This window comes from Pseudorca crassidens, chromosome 5, assembly GCF_039906515.1.
Source record: "Pseudorca crassidens isolate mPseCra1 chromosome 5, mPseCra1.hap1, whole genome shotgun sequence".
Taxonomy (NCBI): Eukaryota; Metazoa; Chordata; class Mammalia; order Artiodactyla; family Delphinidae; genus Pseudorca; species Pseudorca crassidens.
Genome location: NC_090300.1, coordinates 23,103,079 through 23,125,028, shown reverse-complemented (window position 1 = coordinate 23,125,028; position 21,950 = coordinate 23,103,079). Strand labels below are relative to the sequence as shown.

General features: G+C 39.5%; 1 long non-coding RNA gene across 2 annotated transcripts in view; it reads left to right on the top strand.

Moving 5' to 3' along the window:
- The window catches only part of LOC137224721 (uncharacterized), a 32,360-nt gene extending 14,695 nt beyond the window's left edge, over positions 1–17,665 (top strand). For both annotated transcript variants that reach the window (XR_010943472.1, XR_010943471.1), the window contains exons 2-3: positions 13,878–13,997; positions 14,595–17,665. This is a non-coding gene — a long non-coding RNA (uncharacterized lncRNA). The remainder of the gene's footprint in view (positions 1–13,877; positions 13,998–14,594) is intronic.
- The last annotated feature ends 4,285 nt before the right edge of the window (positions 17,666–21,950 follow it).

Genomic DNA, 21,950 nt, shown 5'->3' with positions numbered 1-21,950 from the left:
TGATCAGTTCAGGACTGTGCTGGGAATGAGCGTGCAGGTAGGTCTTTGATCGCTCCATGCCCTTTGGCTGCCCATTAGTGGGTCAAGGTCCTGCTCATCACCTTCTGTCAGGTAAAGGAGTCAAAGGCAGAGGAAGAGAGAAAGCCAAAACTCTAATCTAGCAAAAGCCTTGATGGTATTGATGTCTACAGTGGTATTGAAAGGGGATTTTTTTTTAATGGCATAAGGATTTCAATTACTCCTTCATTCCTGTTCTTTCGCTTCCCTTGAATGATGTAGAAATCAAAGCATATGAGTTATTAACAATGAAAAAGAACCACAATACTAGAATTAGTTTTGCAAAAGATTAAAGAATAGCATTCACAAGGTTTGATTACAAGAACATCACTTGGTGACTTTCTCGAAATGTCTTCCTCCCTTGTCTTTCCAGACGGATTCCCTCTTGCTTCTATTCCATGCCGGGCTAATATACTCAGTGCAGAACTTAGCACTTTGATTTGTGCCCTGGTCTTAATTTATAAAAGGTGACTGAGTGATGACACGAAGAGGCCAACACCACTGAAAGAAAAGTTCATTGTGACTCACAGTTAGTTCCCCTAGAAATGAGAGGCAGACGTGTCACACGGCCACACGAAGAGGCACCAAAATTTTTCAGAAGCAGGAACCAGGGGAAAGCATAGGAGGCCACAGCATTCATTGCGGTTTCTATGAAAAAGGCAAGGCAGGGCACAAGGGACGGTTTAGGATTGGCTACTTTGAACAATTCCAGCAGGTTCTAGAGGCATAGGGACTGTATTTGTCTGGTACTTGTCTCAGGTTGATTTAGGGCAAGGGAAGCATTGGCTTGGTGTATGAAATCTAGATAAAGGAGGCTGTTGGCAATATGGACTTGGGATTGGCAGGTTTGTGTATAAAAGTCTGGCTCACCAACAAGTCGTTTATAATCTCTAGGAATTAACTAGCTCTGGGAGTGGCAGTCTCTCCCCAGCTAGTACGGTCCCCCAAAGATGTCAAAGCACCATCAAATATTGAAAATTAAAAACATAATTAATACATGTTTCATTTCAGAATTAACTATTTATGTGACTCTCTCCTCAGACTGGGCCTCCTTGGGACAAATAACTATGCCTTGTTTTCTATTGAATCCGAAGCACTTAGCATAGTGCTTGACACATAGCTTAATAAATATAGAAAGAACAAATGAATGTTAACTATAATAATAGTCATTCATAATTATTAGATGGTTACTGTATGCCAGCACTGTGTAAAAGCCTTATAAATTTTATCTCCTTTAATTCTCACAGCAACCAATTAGATAGATGCCTTAGTTTTTTATTGCTGCTGTCACAAATGGCCACAGACTTAGTGGCTTAAAACAACATAAATTTATTATCTTACAGTTCTGTATGCCAGAAATCTGACATGTGTGTCACTGGGCTAAAATCAAGGTGTCAGTGGGACTGTTTCTTTTAGGAAGTTCTAGGGGAGAAGCTATTTGCTGCCTGTTCCAGTTTCTAGAGGCTGCCCACAATCCTTGGTTAATGGCCCCCTCCCATCTTCAAAGCCAACAATGGCAGGTTGAGTCTTTCTTACATTGCATCACTCTGACCTCTTTTGCCTCCTCTTCTACTATTAAGGACCCACCATGATAATCTTGGAAAATCTCCTTATCTCAAGGTTAGTTGATTAGCTTGCTTTAATTCCATCTGCAACCTTAATTCACCATTGCCATCTAAGATAATATACTCACAGGTTCCAGGGATTAGGCTGTGGACATCTTTCTGGGGGTTATTATTTTGCCTACAAGATATCACTATTAAAAAAACCACAAGGGCTTCCCTGGTGGCACAGTGGTTGAGAGTCCGCCTGCCAATGCAGGGGACGCGGGTTCGTGCCCCAGTCCGGGAAGATCCCACATGCCGCGGACTGGCTGGGCCTGTGAGCCATGGCCGCTGAGCCTGCGTGTCCGGAGCCCGTGCTCTGCAATGGGAGAGGCCACAGCAGTGAGAGGCCCGCGTACAGGAAAAAAAAAAAAAATTACTGAGTCAAAATATTAGAATCATTCTGTCAAAAAAGGATAAAAATGACTTCATGAACAGTCTAAGTAACTAAGGAACTGATGAAAATCTCAGTAACAAAGACACTATTTTCATACTGAAGTTGCTAATAAAATTTATTGGAGAAAGGGGAGATGGGAATGAGAGGAAATAAAATGTCACTTGAATGTGAAAATAAAATTATTAGAATCGTTATTTAGTTTCTTTCCAGAGCTGTGGAAACAGTATATAGTTCCACCAAAGTATGTGCATTGCACCCTCTCACCTCACTGTTATTGATACTATCACTGGAAAAAAAAAAAAAAAAAACTTTGCCAAATTGATGGCTTTCTCATTCAAAAAGTATCTTACTGTTGTTTAAATGCAATTTTAAGTGATTTGATTATGAGCAAGTTTAGATATCTTTATAGGTTCAATAGTCATTTGTACTTCATCTTCTATGAATTATCTGTTCAAATCCTCATGCATATATTGTAGGAATCTAGAAATTACATTTAATTCTAAAGTATCTTTTATCAGATCAGATATAGTTATCTAAATTTGGTAAAGAAAATAAAGCTAGATTATCCTGGTCCTGTCAAAACAGTAGTCTTTGAATGAATGAGTGGTGTGTCACATCATGCAAATGTCCAGTGGATCAGATATCCTTATATAAACACTGGGTTTATTTAAATAGCATCACTTCTAATTAATTTGGCGTACCTTTTCACTCGATTACAGTGTAAGTGCTTCCCATTCCAGCCCCAATGTGAACACTGATAAGACAATGAAATAACCAGATTCCAACATCTCTTGGATACATTTTTACAGTTTGATAGATCCCAGGAGGAAGGTCATAAACATCAGTGGTACTCTCCCGAATCCTCAACAAAAAGACAAAACACAATTAAATAGCTTATAAGAGGTATCAGTCATTTACACACCTTACTGTTTGCTGTAACTCCTCATTTCTATGTACTTCATCAGATGACGATTAGAATGCATTAGGTATCACTGCACCTCTCCTCCGAATACAACTGAGAGTTTGGAGAAGGAAGTCCCGGAACTTTTTAGTGACAGGCCACAGGGAAAACATCTCGCTCTAACAGGATGCCTGTGTCCGTATCGGTGTTAGGTACCTTGTCAGCGTCTCACACAGAATGCTCTAGATTTCAGAGAACATCGGTTTCACAAATCCCAAAGGTTTTAACTGAAATATTTCTAACTAGGGATGTTGGTGATATGATGATGATCATTTCTCTAGATGTAGCTATCAGGAAAACTCATGGTTACAGGAAGAAGTGGAGTTACCTCTGCATTCTGGGGTTGGGCCTGAGGGCTGAGGGCTTTAGTGGCCAATTTCTATCTCATCTGTGGGCTACTTTGATTTTGATAAATAAAGCCCAGGGCCTGGCTAGGTTAGATTAGAAAGAGAGTAAGAGGGAGATGAATTTCTCTGTATAATAATATGGGAGGTATTTGGAGGATGGGGGATGTGTTGGAGAGTGCAGCTCAAGATGGGGTCTAGAATAATGTGAGGAGAGGAGAGAAGCCAAGAGAATGTGGAGAGGAAGAATACAGAGAAAGAAGTCTTGAGGGTGAGAATAAAAAGCAGGAGAGCCAGAGGTTCTCAGCCATGCATAGCGGAGGGATAATTAAAGACAAGGGCATTTAATGTCAAATGGTAACAACAAATGGTGATGCTTTCACTGTGTAATAATAATAATAAAAACCCTCTTATTTACCCCCCAAATTTCACTTGAAGTCTATGACCCACAATGGCCTTGATTTTGCGCTTGGTTAGGTGAGTCCTAAGAAATGGGGGTGTGTTCTAATTTGGAGCTGCACAGAGACATGAGGAGATACCAGCCACAGGAGGTGAGAAGCCAGAAAACTGAGCAGAAACAGGAAATGAGAGTTGGAGATGGCTAGAAGAAACTTAGGCTCTCAAGACTCCCTGGAGATATTAGAAGGTAGGGGGAAGGCTGAGCCTTCTCCCACTTGAGTCATTGCTATTTAGGGAAATTAATTTTGCATCTAAAGTGACAATGATATACATGACATAGATACATTTCTAAGATGTCAGAAAATTTGGAGAACAATATGAAACAATTTTAACTAAGAACTGACAATGTCCAAGGTATTAGTAAATGTACCATATGTACCTGGAGCCCTGGCACCGAAGGAAACCACAGCCTTAGGGAATAGGAAGTGACTGGCTGGCTTGTCCCAAGACCCAGTTAGTAACCCCAGGGGGCTGCTCTGCTGTCCCTAGATGTTCCAGGGAATACAGACCAGCAGCTGCATCATTGCTGGAGTACTTAAGTTTAACCTCAAGGGGAGGGGAAGACTATTTGAGTCCATCTGTGATGGGTTTGGAGTGAGTGGCTAGAGTTGACAGCTGATGGTAGCAGGTTCTGTGGTACAAGTAGGATAAATCTTTTTTTTAAAATAAATTTAATTATTTATTTATTTGTCTGTGTTGGGTCTTCGTTGCAGTGTGCAGGCTTCTCGTTGCGGTGGCTTCTCTTGTTGTGGAGAGCAGGCTCTAGGCATGCAGGTTTCAGTAGTTGTGGCACGTGGGCTCAGTAGCTGTGCCTCGTGGGCTCTAGAGCACAGGCTCAGTAGTTGTGGTGCACAGGCTTAGTTGCTCCGCGGCATGTGGGATCTTCCCGGACCAGGGTTTGAACCTGTGTCCCCTGCATTAGCAGGCAGATTCTTAACCACTGCGCCACCAGGGAAGTCCCAAATAGGATCATTCTTAAGGGAAGCAACTTTCTGAAGAGGCTAAGAGTGAGGGGCTCTGGAGTCAGAGCCAGAGGTTCAAATCCTACGTTTAACACTTCCTGCTTGTTGGAAAGTTCTTTACCTTGTTAATCCTCTATTTCTCTATAAAATGGTGATAAAATAGTACCTCTTTCATAGGAAAGTTGTATGGGTTCAATGAGAAAGCCATGCAAAATACTAAGCATAGCATCTGGCACATAAGGACTTAATAAAGGTTAGCTATAATCATCATTATAGAAATGTTACCATAAAGTCCACTTAATTTGACGCCTTATAATATTATCATTTATGTAGATGTATCCCCTGAAAGATAACTCTGGTTTCTTTTCATCTCCACACAACACTTGTCATGGTTCTAGGAATATCATAGGCATTTTTTTTTTTTTTTTTTGCGGTACGCGGGCCTCTCACTGTTGTGGCCTCTCCCGTTGCGGAGCACAGGCTCCGGACGCGCAGGCCCAGTGGCCATGGCCCACGGGCCCAGCCACTCCACAGCATGTGGGATCCTCCCAGACCAGGGCACGAACCCGTGTCCCCTGCATCGGCAGGTGGACTCTCAACCACCGTGCCACCAGGGAAGCCCTAACTTTAGGTTTTGTTTGTAAATTGGAACAACCATTATGGAAAACAGTATGGAGGTTCCTCAAAAAGCTAAAAATAGAACTACCATATGATCCAGCAATTCCACTCATGGATATATATCCAAAGAAAGTGAAAATACTAATTTGAAAATATACATGGACCCTAAAGTTCATAGCAACATTATTTATAATAGCCAAGATAAGGAAGCAATCTAAATGTCCTTCAACAGATGAATAGATAAAGAAGATGTTATACACACACACACACACACACACACACACACACACACACAATGGAATACTACTCACTATAACAAAGAATGAAATTTTGCCATTTGCAACCACATGGATGGACCTAGAGGGTATTATGGTTAGTAAAATAACTCAGACAGAGAAAGCCAAATACTATAATATCACTTATATGTGAAATGTAAAAAATAAAACAAACTAGTAAATATAACAAAAAAGAAACAAACTCATGGATATAGAGAACAAAATAGTGGTTACCAGTGAGGAGAGAGAAGTGGGGAGGGGCAAAATAAGAGCAGGGGATTAAGAGGTACAAACTACTATGTATAAAATAAATAAGCTATAATGATATATTGTATTGTACAGTACAGGGAATAAAGCCAGTATTTTATAATAACTATAAATGGAGTATAATCTATAAAAATTTTGAGTCACTATGTTGTACACCTGAAACTAATATAATATTGTAAATCAACTGTACTTCAATTAAAAAAATATATGGCATGGCATATAGTAGGTATTCCACAAAACCAACAAACCAACAAAAACAGGAAAAAAAGAGCAAACATTAGCCTCACAGTCCTGCATGAAATCTTTGGGACTTTTCTTTCTCCCAAAGCAGTTACCTGGCTGTGTTGGAGCAACAGTGGAATAGTTTGTTTTCACCCCATGAGCATGAATAGAATACGGCCTTGAGGCATTGTTTTTAAAGACAGCATAGAGTTTCTCGCCAGGGCTAAGAAATATTATGGGACCTAGGAAATAGAAAAAGGAAAATGTGTGGATAGTTGTTATTTATTTTAAATGATGAGTCATCTGTCCCCTTAAGTATATACACAGTGACTTATTCTTTTCCTTAACATGCAGCCAAATGAAATGAAAACACTTTTAACAAATGGACCTTTGCTGGTTTATGGCACATGGTTTTGCCTTTAAGTCATCTAGAGTTGTATAAGCTCCAGCTCTAGAAAACTTACTTCGATGAGCATCAGTTAATGCCTATGAAAACACTCAATTTAGAAGTGGAACACTTTATTTTCTTTCTTGACCAACCTCATCATTTAAGCCTTTTATTCTTTTCCCCTTTAAGCCTAGTGGAGGATTGGGAGAAGCTGCAAGGCATCTTTATTGACCCAGGGCAATTATCTCTCTCACAAAGTAAAGACCGTTCATTTTACTCTCTCTCCCTTTCAACCCAAGCCAAGAACTGGAGGTATATAATTTGTTATAAAACTTCTTTCTATCTGGAGGCAGGTTGAATCTGTGGCTCTAAAAATTCTGAAACAGAGATGAACTAAGCAGAAAGAACTCTCCTTAAACTTGTGCTATAATTACTAAAATCAGAGCCTTGAAGAGATTTCGTGGACATTAGATGCTAGTGAAGTAAAGCGACTCTTTGCCTCCCGTGGCAATTCTACCTTCTCAAACACTATGCTTGTTTTTCCTTTGCTAAAAAGGGTGTTTTTTTTGTATAAATAATAAAGGAATCTAGAGGGTCCTATTTGGTTATTTATCTTAGTACATTTGGCCAGAATCCTAGAGAAAACAAAATAAAGATAAGAGCCCACTCAAAAGCACTGGGAACTGGATAGAATAGATCTCCCTCCAGGGGTTGCAAAGCCCAAGAGGTTGATGAGGAGCCAAGAAAAGTAAAAGTTTCTCCCTGTCAGCACGAACATCCATCTTCTCAGGGCTACAGTCAGTGATGAGAGATAAAATCTCTAAAACTGTAAACTGGCGAATATTCTTTTGATGGTACAGAATATGTATAAATGGCGTTTATAACCCCACAAGCTATGAAATAATTTTACCAAGGAGTCCGAGGTGATTTGCTTTTGCCTTCTGTGTTTGGAAGGAAGCATCTGTGTATTCAAAGTAAATTAGTTTTTTGTAAATTCCTCCAGTTCTGTTTGGGCCTTGTTCAAAATAGAGCCGGGATTCACTGTACAGAGAAAGTAGATACACAAAGAACATTTAAATTTACAGTGATCATGTGAAAAGAAAGCAAGAACCTACATGCATCTGTTTTAAAGTACTTGTAATTTATTTATAAAAACAATGCATACTCATTGTAGAAAATTTGGAAAATAAAGAAAAATATGACAAAGAAAGTTAAAATCTTCATAATCCCACCATCTCTATATAACCACTGTCAACATTTTCCATGGATATTTTTTCAGTCTTTTGTCTATACATGTGTATACAAGTGTCTGTCTGTATACTACCTACTAGTTTATCTACACATCTTCTTTTGGAATAAAATTTTAAAAACACTTGTCTGATTTTTTTTTAAGCTAGGTAGTAACCAACATTGCTTTTAAAACAACTGTGCTGAGATGCTATAGTATTGAGATGAGAGATGTCATTCTTGACTTTTTAATTCTATTATAATAACACAAAATGGAGTCCCCTGAGAAAAAGTGTTCCCTAGTAAGGAGTGATGGCTTGCAATGCTGAGACATCATCAAATTTCATAGTCAGGAGAATCATGCAAGCCAAAAGAATCTATTAATTCATACTTATTTTAGTCAATATAAAATGAGAGTTGAATCTAATTTTTGCTCTACGCCTAGATAGCCTTTTCACAATTAATACAAAATTTCCACTACATAGATTGAATTTACTGATGAGCTTAAAATGTAAGAAGAGAAAATATTCGCCTGATATAACATTCTTAGTTTTCTTAAATTTTCTGCGAGTAAATTAGAAAAAAAGTACTACGGGAAACATTATTTTTTGGTGGTTATAGAACTTGATATTTTCTGACATAAAACTTTCATTCAATAGACCAAAAGAATGAAAACGCCTGTAATCTTCAAACTGGTAAATATATTTAGCAGATGGGCCATCAGAAAAACTTTTTGTGCGCTTTTAAATGCCAATGTCACAGTAATGTATTTTAGTCTTAGTTTTTGGTTATTAAAGTTGGTAATATATCCTTAGGTGTTATTGAGTAAAAAATATTTATATAAAATTATTTAAGGATGTCATAAGAAATTATTAATTATACCCTCAGATCTTAGCAGGAAAGTACCAATTACACATGAGGAATATTTTTGAATTTTTGTAAAATTGCTCTTGCTATTGTATAAAAATTATTTTATAATTATGAGATAGTTAACAACACAGCTGATAACACCATCCACTGTGCTGTTAAATATCTCATAATTATAAAATAAATCCCTTTTAAAATTTAGCTCTAAGAAAAAGATAAGCAGTATGTTTTTCTTGGCAGTTGCTTCCAAGGCTTTTAGAGAAAACCTTTGTGTAGCAATGATCCTTAGGCTGAATATTTTCCAATAATTGTTATAATTATTTTCCTACCTTTATGTTATCGGTATCTTTTTATTATAGATACCTAAATCTTTTCAGGAGTAGTTAGGTTATGAAAAAGTCCAATTATCTTTATTTAACTATAAATATTTTAATTGCTGAATCATTACCTTCCAGCTGCTGCTAAATTATTTCCAGTGAAGAAATCTCTACCAGATGGAGCAGAGTTCCAAAAAATTTCATCAGCAGCAATATAATAACGTAAAACTTGTGTCCCAATAACATCTGTCGAAGGATTTTGGCAACTCCTTACATTGAAGAAGGTCTGCATACCCTCTGAAAAACAGTAAACCCAAGTAGAGAATGTTATGAAAATATTAAAACATTTTTCTTAGTCCATATGTATTTTAAAAATTGTAGCCAACAACATTGCAACTTCCCCTTCCTTTGAGAAATTTGAGGTATTTTCTTTATGGAATCTGTGTAAAAACCTGAAATGTATGAAGCAAGTATAAAACTCAGGAGGCCAAGATGAATGTTAGAGGAACATATATTAGTGGAGAATAATAACAAGCATTGGAACAGCTCCTACATGACTACGGCACCTGCCTACCAAGAGGAATTCGAGAGTCTGTTTAGCCAAAAGTATTTTCCCTTATGGGTCTGAAATTGTTACCATTAATTACTAATGAGTTAGTTGGTTTATTAGATTAACTAGTTGGCAGGCAGGAAGAAAATCAAGGCAGGTACATTTCCATGAGGGCATCAGTCCTGTGTTTTGATTTTAGAGTGACATTGATGGGAGAGTAAATTAACACAGACGTTTTGGAAGGCAATTAGGCAGCATTTGTTAAAATTAAAAACCCTTCCATTAAAAAATTTCACTTCTTCATAGTTAAGCAAGACACATATTTGCACATACATAAAAAGATAGACATAAAAAGGGGTTAGCTATAACAGTTAGTGAACCAAGAAGGTGAGAGCTATTTAAATATCTATCAGTAGGCAAATGGTTAAATAAACTAGGCTATGTCTCAAATATGGAAAACTATACAACTGCTTAAAAGAGTAAGTTAGAGGTATAGGGAATATCATGGAAAAGATTTCAAGACATATGGATGAGTGAAGAAAGCAAGCAGCAGAATAAAGAAAAACCTATTATATAAAAAGAATAGCCTATTTTTTAAAGTTATATAATTACATAAAACTTATATGCAGTGTGATCTACTTATGTAGAACAAGACACAAAACAACAGCTGTGCATTTTTTATTTCTACATGTTCATATATATTTTATGAAAATGCATGGTAAACAGGTTTACAGGTATTCACGCAAACTTGCTTACAGGGATTATTCTCTGGAGAGGGAACTGGGGTGGTAGTGGGATGGGGTTAGACTAACGGTCTATTCTTAAACCATTTCTCTAAAGGTGAACACAAAATCTGACTCTCCTTTTTCTTTTTTTGATAATTTTGGTAGTGTAAACACTCCCCCTTGGCCAATTTGAAGCTACCACAAGTTTATCAGCTGGCTTTGTTAATTCTCAACTCTCTGGAGGTCCTATGAGGTGGCTCCCAGATACCATATTAGACTTTCACTCTTTCTGTCTGCTGCCGCCACCAAATTCTCCCTCCCTCCTTCGCTGCCCCCTGCCCTGGCTCCTTCCTCTTTCTTTTCTTCCTTTCTTTCCAACAAGTCTATTCATGTATTCTTGTAATTCCTAAAAAAAAAAAAAAAACAAAAAACCAAAACCAAACAAACAAACAAAAACACCCAAAACTGTAGGTCACAGCAAGAGAAGAAACACAGGGGAAGGCTATGGGGTCCATCAGCCAAACAACTTTCAGAAGCTTTCGCAACTGAGCCTAGGCTGACCCTATATTTTTCTGCAGAGTTGAGGAGGAAAGACCTGATTTAAAGGCAAGATCTGTAAACGAGGTAAATAGGAGGAGTGGGGCTGAGTGTACCTTTTAACCTTTAAAACGTATGTTAAAACAATATTCCTTTCTAAGTGAGAACCTTTTTATCATTAAACTCTGTCGAGTTATTATAGCTGTGTGTGGGTCTCCTTTTTCTCACAACTCTGGGAGGGACACAGCACTTAGGAAATCCCAATAAATACTTGTTGTTTAGTTGTTTAAATAATTAATTGAAGTATGATGCTAACCAACGTATGGGACTTAGAAAAAAGAAAGGTTTTTCTCAGAGAAGTAAACCCCATTTTTTTTTTTTTTTTTTTTTTTTTCCGGTACACGGGCCTCGCCCTGTTGTGGCCTCTCCCGTTGCAGAGCACAGGCTCCGGACGCGCAGGCTCAGCAGCCATGGCTCACGGGCCCAGCCCCTCCGCGGCATGTGGGATCTTCCCGGACCGGGGCATGTACCCGTGTCCCCTGCATCGGCAGGCGGACTCTCAACCACTGCGCCACCAGGGAAGCCCAGTAAACCCCATTTTTGTACAAAAAAAAAAAAAAGAAAAAAATTCTTCAGTTCTAGTAACAATCATGTTTACTGATTGAGAAATAAAACAAAACATTTACATGATTATATGTAGAATTTAGTCATATTTAAGAATAGAGAAGATCAATAACTTCATAACAGGCCTTCCTATCATTAAATGTGAAGTGTGATTGAACAGGGAAATAAACTAAAATAAGTAGGTTTACTGGGTACTGGATTAGAATTACTTTGTCCTACATAATTCCTGGCTCTCATAGGGTTTTGGGTAAGTGTTTTAACCTCTTGGAACTTGTTTTCTCAATTTAAAAAAAAGGTGTGGGCTTCCCTGGTGGTTGTTTAAAGATACAGATCTCTGGGCTTCCCTGGTGGCACAGTGGTTGAGAGTCTGCCTGCCGATGCAGGGGACACGGGTTCGTGCCCCAGTCCAGGAAGATCCCACATGCCGCAGAGCGGCTGGGCCCCTGAGCCACGGCCACTGAGCCTGCACGTCCGGAGCCTGTGCTCCGCAGCGGGAGAGGCCACGGCAGTGAGAGGCCCGCGTACCGCAAAAAAAATAAAATAAATAAATAAAAAATAATTTTAAAAAGGTGTAATAATACATGCTCTGTCTGACACTCAGGGTTTTCTTGTAAGGTTTACCAGCTAATGAATATAAACTTCTTTTTTATAAAAACAACAACAAAAATAGTCCCTATATACCTAAAAGTGTTTATTACCATAAAGTTAAAGGTGTCAGAGATGTGGGTTCTAGTCCTAACTGTGTCACTGACTTTCCAAAAGGCCATCTTATAACCTCCCCAATGGCAGTTTCCCCCATTTGAAAGATGATGCATTTGTAATGGGTCGTAACCCTGGGAGTCCCCTGACCCTGTATTATGTAAAAGGAATAAATCCCTACCATGTATCTGACAGCCCAGCATCCACTCTCCAGCACCCTTGGCCACTAAGAAGGCATCTTGCATTGAGGCAGGGAAGACAGTAACGGTGTCTTTTCTGTGATTCCGAGAGATCAGAGTTTGTCCATGGGTAAAGATGGAGTGTGTGTCCAACACACCTCCCATGCCGATAAAATACTACTTGAACCTGTCCTCTGCACACATGGTGAGATTGGGCAGATTCCCATACATGTATCCATTTATTGCTGAAAACAGATGTAAATTAACCTATCAGGCATGTTAGATCAAGGCCACATGGTATACATTCTATGCATTTTCTCATCACATAAGCCTGGCAGTATCATCATTGTTCTCATGCATAATCTACGACAGGACTTGATTTGTTTTCCCAAAAAAGAGGCCATAAGCATTGTTTCTGATTAAAGCTGAGGAGCACACAAATTTAGAGGCAAGAGGAGGAAAAGTGAGCTAAAAAGTGGGAAACAGTGAAAAGGGGAAAAGAATAGAAAGAAGCTAAGTCCATGGAAGAAGAAAACAAGGACAAAGGTGACTGAGATAACAGGAGCATCTTTTCTGAAAGGTTCTACATAGAAACACATTTCCATAAGATATCTGGTCAGTTATGTCTTTGTTCTTCTATAATATTTTATTACCTTAAAATTACATCTTTGCTCTGCTGTCACCACCTAATTTTGATCAATATCAGATGTTAGAAACAAATGCATCTGTTTAACTTTACTTGCTATGAGACTTTGGAAACCGAGAGAATTTACTAGATGACTTGCCTATCAACCAGCATACCTGGGGTAAAAAACTGGGAAATAAAAACTCATTTAAACCAACTCAAACATAGGGAAATAGAATCATAGAAGTTAGAATTATAGGATATAATGAATGAGAAAGTTCTTTATAATCTGACAGCACATGAGATTTCTCTCCCAGAAGCTAGAAACTCTAGTATTAACTTGGCCAGATTCAGTATATATATTAATATTGTCATTCATATACCAGCTACGGTTTTCCAGTTATAGAAAACATCAGAACGTAAGACTCATGGATATTTTTTTCCATGTCTCTATCCAGGGTTCCTGAAACAAAACAGCAAAACTTCCTCTTTGCAGAAATTCTTTTTGCTATGAAATAAACTGGTGATTCTAACTGATTCCACTCAAAATGTAAAAGGAAAATCTTGCACCTCCACAGACAGAAACCTAAGGAACTGAGCATGCAAGGAACAGGCAGACAGCCTCTCATCTCCCTGTTTCCTCCCATGCTGTGGTTTCAACACTTCTCTGTAGAAGGGTGACAGAGTTTTGTGTGAAGGTGACTAAGGTGACGATTACTGGGTTTGACTACCATCTAGTGTCCAACCTGCACTCCTGGACTTGAATGGAGGCATTGGACTCAAGATTGCCATCTAGAGCTCAGAGTTCCAGTGGCAACGTTACTTTCTTGACTGGAGAATCAAGGTCAAGCCAGGCAAAGAGAGGTCATTTGATAGCAAAATTCCACTGGACGAGCGAGGGAGACCCCACGTATCCCGGTTGGCTCTATTGCTACAATGAGATTTTTACAATGTAACCTCTTTTACAAGTCAGAATTGGTCCAAGAAGTCCTGAAGCCACATCTTTTAGAGTTTCTACATGGGAGTGGTACCTCCGTGTCATGCAGTTACTGTCATTGGGACAAGGCCCCTGAGTTTCTTCTGCAAACCACCGGTAAGTATACCCTGCCCCTGGTTCTAGCCGGTCATCTTCCTTTTGTGGGCCTGTAGTGTTATCAGGATAGAGAGCACCTAGAAAACAACCTGCAGTGTTGTCACAGTAACCACCGGACGACACTGTTTTGCATGTGACCCACCCTTTCTCCATTAAGTCACGAATGGATGTTAATTTGTATTTTTAGAATAAAGTGTGCATCTCCGCCTTCCTTTCTCCCGCCTCCTGTCTCCCTAGATCCCCCTTACTTGGTTTCTACCTGAATGACCAGCTTGGCCAGTTTCCAGACTAAATTGGAATGAGTCAGGCAGCATATTAACAGACTAGCATCACCTTTATTGATAGATTCCACGAATATTTACTGTGCACCTACTATGTGCTAGATCTTGGCTACAGAGAGCTAGGATCCTGAGTTGCCCTCCATATTTTCTATGCTGCAAATCAGACTTTGGGACCCAGGGCCTCAAGAGCTTCCATGTCATCTACAAGCTGCCCACAGGCATCGGGAAGTGGCCTTCTGCATAGCTGATATTACACTGAGCTACTACCTTAGTCTGAAGCTGGCGTCTTGCTCTCTTTTTTTCCTTCCTCTCCTAGAATCTGGCTTCAGATCTCCACCTCCGGAAGCTGGAATCTGATAATTATAGGTAACATTCCTTCATTCAACAGAAGACTTTGAAGCGTGACCAACCTATCATTTATCATCTTTTGAGACGACCTTGCTCCATGTTGAACACAAAATCCTATTTGGTAGCTTTCTCTTCCCTTCCTTTTTCCAACACCATCAGGCAGCTGTGAGTGTGAATGTTTAGGGGAGAAGATACTTACTGTCTGGAAAATAGTGACTTCACCTGACAGTGGTGTTTTCCAAGAAGCTAATCCTCATTCGCTAGGAAATGGAAATGAGATGAAGGCGGAACAATATTTCTGCCAACCTAACATTTAGCTCATGAGTGTCTCCTATCCATCCCCCAATTAGTTATTTATTTACATACGAGAAAAGTGTGTTTTCTTTTCCAGAAATTGCACTGGGTGCAGGGGGGAGGGTCCACTCATTTCAAATGAGAAATTACAGAACAATCTGGGATATAAAAATTAAAGACACCTGAAGTAAAAGTCTACATTCACCCCAAACTACTCCTAGTTCACGATTACCTTGCTTTTCCTGAGGTTTTGGTCTCATGCTCTTCACAAGCAAAAGCTCAGGAATCTAAGGAAAGGGGACCCACTTACCTTCGTTTTCTTTAGTGCAGTTGATTCCGTGAGGATGGAAACTATAGTTTCTTGAAGCAAAATTTTTCACATGTACACAAATGACGTCTCCAGTCTCTGCTTTCATGATTGGACCTAAAAATCCCAACCAGGATGGTTTTTCAATGATCGTTTGAAAGGTATCATCCATGTACTCAAAATACAAAGCCTTTTTATAAACAGGTCCTATCCTATCTTGGCTTTGTTTCAGATATGTTTGGGACTGAAACTCTCTGTAAACAAACAAACAAACAAGAACTTGAACAATGTTTGACTTGAAAGAAAACAGTGTTAAATCTACTGAAACTAGAAGTAAGAAGCGTTACAGCCTAATTTTATAGAGCAAACCCAGACACTGGTGAAAATCTAGAAGGAGTCAAAAACAGGGTAGTAGGCAAGGAGAAGTTTGGAAGTTCTGGGTGAAGAGATCAAATGCAAATGTAGCAAGTAATATACATGGTATTTCGGTTTAAATGACTTACCAAATTCTTTGTACTGAACCACGAAAGGTTTCTAACCCTACACTGAGGTTATTTTAGCTCTCAAGCATCAGATCAATTCCTACAAGTTAAGACTGTTTACACATTTCAATGATTCGTGGATTTGTTGGTAGAATTGGGGGCAATTTGGCGCACAAGCAGAGTAAATCAGAACCCGACTCATAACCTCTAGATTCTCTTGTCCCAATGATCTGAACAGAGAAATCAAGAAGAGACCTGCAATTTTACAATCTCTGCCATAGACTCCAATGAGAAGGAAAAGCGTTGTTTTACATCTTAAGCACCACTCAAACAAAATCGATGATAAATACAGAATTAGAGATAATCCCTGAAGTATGCATCATGAGGGCAAGAGTGGCAATAATCCCAGGAAGGAGCAATTTCTGATTTATATTAATAGCTGTCTTCCATGTCATGCTTATACTAAAAATTCAAAGGAAGCGGTTCTAATAGCAAATGTGCCCTGAAATGGTCAATCATGGAAAATTCTTTAGCAGCATTTTATCAGTGAATAATAATTATCAACGTTTGCTTCTGATAGCTGCTTTTTCAGTGTGAAGGTATTACTTACTGATCTTCTGAAATAGGCATTACAATGAGCATATATTTACCAGTAGGAGCATAATTCCAAGTAGTTTCTCTAATGCCTATGTAGTAGTGCCTCTCTATTGTCCAACCTGGAGAACTAATAAAAACCAGAAAGGTCAGTGGTAAAAGGATCTTCATTTTCAAACCTTGCTCCTGGATAGGCTAACTGAGTGATGTTTTTCTTCCTTTATTTGTGTTTGTTTACATAGATCAGGGTTGCAAAAGAGCTCATCAAACACTTCATCTACATATATGTCATTTCCATTCCAAATGCACTTAGTTTTCATTAGTCAGGCCAGGTGAAATGTTGCACAACACATAGAGAATACTGGTTCTTGACACGGTGTACGATGCCAATTAAGACCTTGTTGAATTACCGGGTAGACGGGCTACCCAGATCATTCATCAACCCCTAACGATTCTTATCTATTTCTGGATTATAGGAATCACCTCTAGTCTAGTCTAGTCTACAGACAGCCCCCGCTTTCTCAATTCATTATGTTACCGAATCAGGTTTATTTGCCCGATGGGCTCCAAGTCAAACGCTGAGACACCAAGGTTTGCGTCAAAGAAAAGGTTTCTTCGTGAAGCAGTCAAGCAAGAAGAGAGAAGAACAAGTTTCAAATCTGCCTCCTCAAAGGCGAGGGGCTTGGGATATTTAAGGGATAAAGAAACAGGGTGGTCTGAGACTTGGGGGAAGGTGATTGGAGGTAGGAAAAAGGTGAAGTAACTGTCGTTCTGCGCAGGTAAAAATGAGCTTCGTGTTTCTTCATGGGACACATGTTCAGAAAATTGTGGCATTAGTATGTTCTGAGGGTGGAGTTTTTGGCCCTCTGATGTCAAAAGGTCACCTATCAGACACTTGAGCAGGCCCAGGTGAGGGTGGTCTCAACAGGTTTGAACTGGATGAGAGGTGACTCCTTGTTCCTGAAAAACAACTTGGGCACACACCTTAAGGCTCGTATGCCAGAGGTACTATTTATGGGGGGTGGTGAAGTGAGTCTTGTGGTACCTTGTCTAAGCTACGTAAAGCTTGGTGGGTATGCAATTTTGCAAGAACAAAGTGAAGACAGATTACAATTTTCTAATACCTAGACAAGCTAGTTATTGTCTAACGGATCTAACTAATAACTCTCCTCAGTTTCAAGCAGCTGTATCAAAGCTGGCAATGAACCACACACTAGTTTGCATTGTTTAAATTTTTATGTGGTATTTTCTCTACCCCGAATAGATTGTAACTCCAATAGATTAGGGACCACTTCTTTTTGTTCTGTATATCTCCCAGAGATGTCGAGAAATAAATGTTAAATTTTAGGGAGACAAATAAATAGAGTGCCTTGGCCAGGATTACAAAAGTGAGGAAAAGAGTAGGAGTCTTTATTTGCCATCGATCTGTGGATCGTCGTCTATTGGGATATCTATTACTATGAGGTGTTGGTTGAGACTTTACAATTTGAAAGCCACAGTGGTTTCAACAGTCAGAGTGCCGCTTTGATTTAGGTCTAGAAACCCACACTTAGAAATACTAAGGCAGCAAATATGGCATGTATTGTTCTGCAGCTTGGTTTTTATTCCTGAACTACAAGGCTTAGAGACCTTTATATATCACTACCTAGATGTCTACATCTTTCATTTTAATTGTGGCATATTTTTTTCTATCATGAGTGTACTTCATTTATTTTTTAAAACACAAAAGATCAAAGTGTATTTTTTTCTGGGAGTTCATACAGATAAATATGCATACTTAAGGACATAAACTAAATACAGTTCTGAGAGGAATATTATATTTAAAATGTTTTTTTTATAAGGAGAGCATATTTCCATTTACTTGATTTAAAAAATCAACAAAATATTTGCAATTTGTTTTCTTTTTTGCATTAAAAAAAATGAGGCTATAAATATTTTCCTTATAAGCAACAGTTGCTAAATTCTACACAGGTCAAAACATGCAGGCTGGGGCTTCCCTGGTGGCGCAGTGGTTGAGAGTCCACCTGCCGATGCAGGGGACACAGGTTTGTGCCCCAGTCCGGGAAGATGCCACATGCCGCGGAGCGGCTAGGCCCGTGAGCTATGGCCGCTGAGCCTGCGCGTCCGGAGCCTGTGCTCCGCAATGACAGAGGCCACAACAGTGAGAGGCCCGCGTACTGCAAAACAAACAAACAAACAAAAAAACCATGCAGGTTGTCATATCACAACGTTTTTCACATTTGTGAATCCTTCGGAGGGTTGTAAGAGGAAGCTGGGGAAACCGCCCACTGCTTTGGCAGATTTTTATGTCACCAGCAGATGTTGGAAGAAATTCAGAAAAGCTAGGCCTAGAGGGACCATGGTGGGTGGAGCAATCACCTACAAGAGAGCCATGAGGAAGGGATTCACATCTCTCACCCTTTGGGAAGCAGTTGAAAGGAGTGGGGAGAAGATGCATGTCAGACATGATGCGTTTCACGAGAGAGGAGTTAGGGATGGGCTCTCTGACCTAAGTGAGGAGATCCAATCGGGCTGGAATTGTTGGACGCTACAGTCTCCCACATTTCGCTCTGGGTATGTAAGAACCTTATAACCTTCCCTGTCACTGTGACCTAGACCAGCTGCTGTAGAAGGATTCACCCATCAGGCAGAGGGACAGGATGCCTTAAATGGGTTTTCAGATGTCCCTTTATCGAAATTCTATAACTTCCTTCCTCTTTCTTTTAGGAACATTAATTTTACTTTGGAATGTAGACAATAGAAGAGCCATTCAGCTGGGATACTTTTCCCTCAGTAAGTACCCCAATAAGTTCAAAGAAGTTTAATGTATTCACTTCAAACAGATCTACCTCCAATTCTCACTCTGCCATTTACTAGGTGTGTGATTTGGGACGAGTTGCATAATCATTCTAAACTCCAGTCCCTTCCTACCTGTAACATGAAGGTAATAATAATGAAACCTCAGGGCTCCTGTGAGGACCTCTTCCAGCCTGATACAATGTAGGCATTCAAAGTTAGCATCCTCCCCTGAGACAATGACAATGGTGTTAGTAAATGTTCATTGTTCTTTTCTTTTCTTCTGAACAAATGACTAGGACTGGCTTATATTTGGGGGGGAGTGAGGGGGGCACTTTATCTTAGGTAATGTTGTATTTTATGGCTCATCCATAGGTAAATTATGTTTGCAGTCCTGTCCTTCCCTTCCTGCACAGCCCTCAGTAGATCAGTCTTTTGGTACAGCAGCATTTGAAGTTGGTCACCATTATTTGCCTATATTCTTGGTTGGTAGCCCAAGAACATAAGGCAACTGATTTAGATACGCTTCGCTGAATCGGGTCCCAAGGTATGAGCTCAAATACCTTGGAGGGAAATTTGAATGCTTTCCTGGTTTTTCCATTCCATAACTGACAATAAGTTTAAGGAATAAATTGAGCACATAAAAATATGCCTAAGGACCGAATGATAATAGAACTTTCTTTGTAAAAAGCTTTACAATATATAAAATACCTTACAAAACAAAAATATTACCCAAAGTCATCTTCAAAACACTCTCCCCTAGCTCCCACCCCTCATACTTGTTTAACAGATGAGGTATCTACAACTCAGAAGGTCAGGTAAGTTGCTGTAGGATGTAAACTTCCCAGTTATGAAGCCAGGAGTCAAATATAAATCATTGGATTCCAACTCAAATGTCTCTTTCATGTGATCTTACTAATTGGCTCCCATAATTGAAGAGTGTATACTTCTATATTATCAACAAATGTTAAGTTTTACTCAGAATGTATAATTCGAACCATATCTTCCAATAAGGCAAACCAATGCGATATAAATGGTGTGGGGACAAGATGGGGAGTTCAAAGACAAGGGGAAGATGCCAGCAATTTTTACACCCGTTTCTATTATTTCTGTTACTTCTACCAATAACCACCATTTGTTGAAATGGCCATCAGACTTTCCTTAGCCGCTTTCTAAACACTAGATCTAATTGTGTCAGCCAATCCCGAAAGGGAAGTTTATTCAGCTCTTTTCCTAGAGGAAGAAACTGGAACTAGAGGGTTTTAAACAACTTGCTAAAGCAAGTAGGTATTATTGCTAGCATTTAAACACAGGCCTTAAAGGCTGGTGGATGCTCTTACTACTAAATGCTCTGCCTTGTAATCTAGGCTACTCTGTGGAAAACTATTTAACCTCTTTGAACTCCTCTGGGTTAGAGGAGGTTAAATAAGTAGAGCAACTAGTAGCTGGGACAGATGAGTGCAGATAAAGCCCTCTGTCCTTTTCAGGTTAAGACTATATAAATTACAAGCTTTCACAGTATGGGCTGGACTCCATGAAGGACCAGATGCCCACAAAACAAGGCATAGAAGGGCATAGAGGGAAGATATTGAGGACCGATGAGAAAGAGAAAAGCAACCCCTGACATCGAGAGCTGGCCTGGCACTCAAAGGTAGGCCTGGTGTTCTCCTGTTGGACATAAACAATTTCTAGAACACCAATATCAGACAACACCGCTGTGACCAGGATAGATCAAGACAAAAACAAGACCACTCCATAATAATGTCTGAACACACATGAGGAACATGAACATTGTCCAAACCTTTATAATAACCAAACATTCTCTTATCCTGGCCATAACTGATGGCTGCTTCTTTACCTATTACACTTTTAGCTTTAACCCTCCTACCTTACAGAAAAGATTTATGAAGTAATCCAATCATAAAATTACCCCTACTTCCTCACTGCATTCAATCCAGAGCAAAGCCCTACTTCCTTACGCACCCCCATAAATCACCTAACGTTAGTCCTAATCCTATAACAAGTCCTTTCTAGCACATTTTTTCTGAGATACTCCAGGTTCTCCATGGTGTAGGTTCTCTCACCTTGCAATGAGGAATAAACACAATTTATTCAACTACAGATGCATTGACACTCATTTTCCCTAGAAAAAGAAACATTTCATGGCTTAAAATACTAACGACATGACAAAAATTCAGAAATTTATGTCTCCAGCCTGGACCTTTCTGCTTAACTCGAGATTCCAGTACATATGGTTGTCTCTTCCACATCTTCATTTCATTGCTAATACAGTATTTCTCGAACATCTATGTGCAGATAAATCTCCAGAAAGATCTGTGGATCTTTTAAAATGCAAGTTCTGATTTTGTAGTTCTGGGGCGGGTCCTGAAAGTCTGCATTTCTGCACTGGCTCTCTGATAATGACAATGCTGCAGGTGCATAACCATGCCTGGAGTAGCAAGAATCCAACAGACACCTCAAAATCAACATGCCCAAATAACTCCTAAGAATTCTAGCTTTAACTCCAACTTGTAAAGAGCTTGGAAGCCATTACTGCCATTCTTATAACAAGAAACACTGGACAAGCCAGAATTCAACAACTTGTTTTGAACCCATCAGAGAATGGAATTTGTAGGGCAAACTGCTATTCTCACATCTGGAGAGTCAGGTGAATCTAGAAGACATCTGCTTACCGGGAGCAGAAGCCCCTGCAGTGTAATGTTAGGTACACTTGAAAGGTAATTTTAATGAACTGCTGGAGGCTGAGTATGGACTAGCATGAGAGTGAGAAACTCCAGGAGGCCATAGCCTCAGGGCCAGGCTGGGGGGTGGGGGATGGGCCATACTTTCA